The sequence below is a fragment of the Tenrec ecaudatus genome (genome assembly GCF_050624435.1).
Source record: "Tenrec ecaudatus isolate mTenEca1 chromosome 9 unlocalized genomic scaffold, mTenEca1.hap1 SUPER_9_unloc_3, whole genome shotgun sequence".
In the NCBI taxonomy this organism is placed as follows: Eukaryota; Metazoa; Chordata; class Mammalia; order Afrosoricida; family Tenrecidae; genus Tenrec; species Tenrec ecaudatus.
In genome coordinates, this window is record NW_027457622.1 from 915,373 (window position 1) to 919,500 (window position 4,128).

The window sequence follows — 4,128 nt, forward strand, 5'->3', positions numbered from 1 at the left end:
GTGTTAGGGTTAGGCTTAAACCTTATGTTAGTGTTAGGGTTAGCGTTAGGGTTAGATCTTGGATTAAGGTTATGGTTATGGTTAGGGTTAGGGTTAGAGCTAGGGTTAGGATTTGGGTTAAGTTTAGAGTTAGGGTTAGACCTAGGGTTAGGGTTTGGTTTAGGGTTAGGATTAGACCTAAGGTTTGGGTTAGGTTTGGGGTTAGGTTTAGACCTTGGGTTAGGGTTGGGTTAGACTTAGGGTAAGCCCTAGGGTTGGGGTTAGACCTATGGTTAGGGTTAGGCTTAGGGTTAGAGCTAGGGTTAGGGTTACGGTTACAAATAGGGTTAGGGTTAGGTATAGAATTAGGGTTAGGTTTAGGTTTGGGTTAGGGTTAGGGTTAGGGTTAAGGTTAGACCTAGGGGTAGGGTTACAGTTAGCGTTAGGGTTAGGGTTAGGTTTACGATTAGGGTTATGTTTAGGGTTAGGGTTAAGTTTAGGGTTAGGGTTAGGGTTAGATCTAGGTTTAGGGTTAGGGTTAGGTTTATGGTAAAACCGAGGGTTAGGGTTAGGGTTAGACTTAGGTTTAGCTTTTGGGTTAAGGTTAGGGTTAAGGTTACACCAAGGGTTAAGGTTAAACCTAGGTTTAGGGTTAGGGTTAATGTTAGACCAAGTGTTAGGTTTAGGATTAGACCTAGGGTTAAGGTTATACCTTGGGTTAAGTTTAGGGTTAGGGTTCGACCTAGGGTTAGGGTTAGGTTTAGGTTTAGACCTAGGTTTAGTGTTAGGGTTAGTGTTAGACCTAGAGTTAGGTTTAGACTTAGTGTTAGGGTTAGGGTGAGGGTTAGGTTTAAGGTTAGGATTAGCGTTAGTCTTATGGTTAGGGTTAGGGTTAGGGTTAGACCTAGGTTTAGGGTTAGACCTAGCGTTACGGTAAGGGTTAGAGTTAGTGTTAGGGTTAGGGTTAGGCTTAGACTTAGGGTTAGGATTAGACCTAAGGTTAGGTTTCGAATTAGGGGTAGGGTTTGGTTTAGATGTAGTCCTTATCTTAGTTTTGCGGTTAGTGTTAGGGTTAGGATTAGACCTTGAGTTAGGGTAAGGGTTAGGGTTAGGATTAGGGTTAGACCTATGGTTATGGTTAGGGTAGGGTTAGTGTTTGGGTTAGGGTTAGGTTTAAACCTACTGTTAGGGTTAGAGTTAGGCTTAGGCTTAGGTTTAGGTTAGACCTAGGGTCAGGGTTAGATTTAGGGTTAGGGTTAGGGATAACCTAGGTTTAGGGTTAGGGTTCGGGTTAGGTTTAGTATTAGACCTAGGGATAGGGTTTCAGTTAGACCTAGGGTTAGTGTTACGGTTAGGTTTAGGGTTAGGTTTAGACCTAGGGTTAGTGTTAAGGTTAGAGTTAGGATTAGGATTAAGTTTAGTGTTAGAGTTAGGGTTAGGGTTAGGGTTAGACCTAGGGTTAGGTTTAGGGGTAGGGTTAGGGTTAGGGTTAAGGTTAGACCTAGGGTTAGGGATAGACCTAGGTTTAGGGTTAGGGTTAGATTTAGGGTTAGGATTAGTCCTAGGGTTAGGGTTAGACTTAGGTTTAAGGTTAGGGTTAGACCTAGGTTTAGGATTAGGTTTAGGGTTAGACCTAGGTTTAGGGTTAGCGTTAGGCTTAGGGTTAGGATTAGACCTAGGGTTAGGGTTAGACCTAGGGTTACTGTTAGGTTTAGTGTTAGGGTGAGGGTGAGGGATAGGGTTAGGGTTAGGGTTAAACCTTATGTTAGTGTTAAGGTTAGCGTTAGGATTAGACCATGGATTAAGGTTAGGGTTAGAACTAGGGTTAGGATTTGGGTTAAGTTAGGGTTAGGGTTAGACCTAGGATTAGGGTTAGGGTTTGGCTTAGGGTTAGGATTAGACCTAGGGTTGGGTTAGGTTTTGGGTTAGGTTAAGACCTTGGGTTAGGGTTGGGTTAGACTTAGGGTAAGGCCTAGGGTTGCGGTTAGACCTATGGTTAGGGTTAGGCTTAGGGTTAGAGCTAGGGTTAGGGTTAGGGTTACGGTTACAAATAGGGTTAGGGTTAGGTATAGAATTAGGGTCAGGTTTAGGTTTGGGTTAGCGTTAGGATTAGGGTTAGGTTTACGATAAGGGTTTTGTTTAGGGTTAGGGTTAGGTTTAGGGTTAGGGTTAGATCTAGGTTTAGGTTTAGGGGTAGGTTTATGGTAAAACCGAGGGTTAGGGTTGGGGTTAGGCCTAGGTTTAGCTTTTGGGTTAGGGTTAGGGTTAGGGTTAATGTTACACCAGGGGTTAGACCTAGGTTTAGGGTTAGGGTTAATGTTAGACCAAGTGTTAGGTTTAGGATTAGACCTAGGGTTAAGGTTAGGCCTTGGGTTAAGTTTAGGGTTAGGGTTAGACCTAGGGTTAGGGTTAGGTTTAGTGTTAGACCTAGATTTAGGGTTAGACTTAGTGTTAGGGTTAGGGTGAGGGTTAGACTTAGTGTTAGGGTTAGGGTGAGGGTTAGGTTTAAGATTAGGATTAGGGTTAGTCCTATTGTTAGGGTTAGGGTTAGGGTTAGGGTTAGACCTAGGTTTAGGGTTACGGTTAGGGTTAGTCCTAGGGTTAGGGTTAGACTTAGGGTTAGGGTTAGGATGAGGGTTAGTTTTAAGGTTAGGATTAGGGTTCGTCCTATGGTTAGGTTTAGGTTTATGGTTAGGGTTAGACCTAGGCTTTGGTTTAGGGTTAGACCTAGGGTTAGGTTTAGATCTACTGTTCGGTTTAGGCTTAGGGTTAGTGTTAGGGTTATGGTTAGGGTTAGGGTTAGGTATAGTATTAGACCTAGTGTTAGGGTTAGGGTTAAGGTTAGGGTTAGACCTAGGGTTAGGTTTAGGATGAGGGTTAGGGTTAGGGTTAGGGTTATAGTTAGGGTTAGACCTATGGTTAGGGTTAGGGTTAGGTTTAGGGTTAGACCTAGGTTTAGGGTTAGACCTAGCGTTACGGTAAGGGTTAGAGTTAGTGTTAGGGTTAGGGTTAGGCTTAGACTTAGGGTTAGGATTAGACCTAAGGTTAGGTTTCGAATTAGGGGTAGGGTTTGGTTTAGATGTAGTCCTTATCTTAGTTTTACGGTTAGTGTTAGGGTTAGGATTAGACCTTGAGTTAGGGTAAGGGTTAGGGTTAGGATTAGGGTTAGACCTATGGTTATGGTTAGGGTAGGGTTAGTGTTTGGGTTAGGGTTAGGTTTAAACCTACTGTTAGGGTTAGGGTTAGTCTTAGGGTTAGGTTTAGGTTAGACCTAGGGTCAGGGTTAGATTTAGGGTTAGGGATAACCTAGGTTTAGGGTTAGGGTTTGGGTTAAGTTCAGTGTTAGACCTAGAGATAGGGTTTCAGTTAGACCTAGGGTTAGTGTTATGGTTAGGTTTAGGGTTAGGTTTAGACCTAGGGTTAGTGTTAAGGTTAGAGTTAGGATTAGGATTAAGTTTAGTGTTAGAGTTAGGGTTAAGGTTAGGGTTAGACCTAGGGTTAGGTTTAGGGGTAGGGTTAGGGTTAGGGTTAAGGTTAGACCTAGGGTTAGGGATAGACCTAGGTTTAGGGTTAGGATAAGATCTAGTGTTAGGGTTAGGATTAGTCCTAGGGTTAGGGTTAGACTTAGGTTTAAGGTTAGGGTTAGACCTAGGTTTAGGATTAGGTTTAGGGTTAGACCTAGGTTTAGGGTTAGCGTTAGGCTTAGGGTTAGGATTAGACCTAGGGTTAAGGTTATACCTTGGGTTAAGTTTAGGGTTAGGGTTAGACCTAGGGTTAGGGTTAGGTTTAGGTTTAGACCTAGGTTTAGTGTTAGGGTTAGTGTTAGACCTAGAGTTAGGTTTAGACTTAGTGTTATGGTTAGGGTGAGGGTTAGGTTTAAGGTTAGGATTAGTGTTAGTCTTATGGTTAGGGTTAGGGTTAGGTTTAGACCTAGGGTTAGTGTTAAGGTTAGAGTTAGGATTAGGATTAAGTTTAGTGTTAGAGTTAAGTTTAGGGTTAGGGTTAGACCTAGGGTTAGGGTTAGGGTTAGGGTTAGACCTAGGTTTAGGGTTAGGGTTAGTGTTAGACCTAGATTTAGGTTTAAGGTTAGTGTTAGGGTTACAATTAGGTTAAGGTTAGACCTAGGGTTAGGATTAGGGTTAGGGTTAA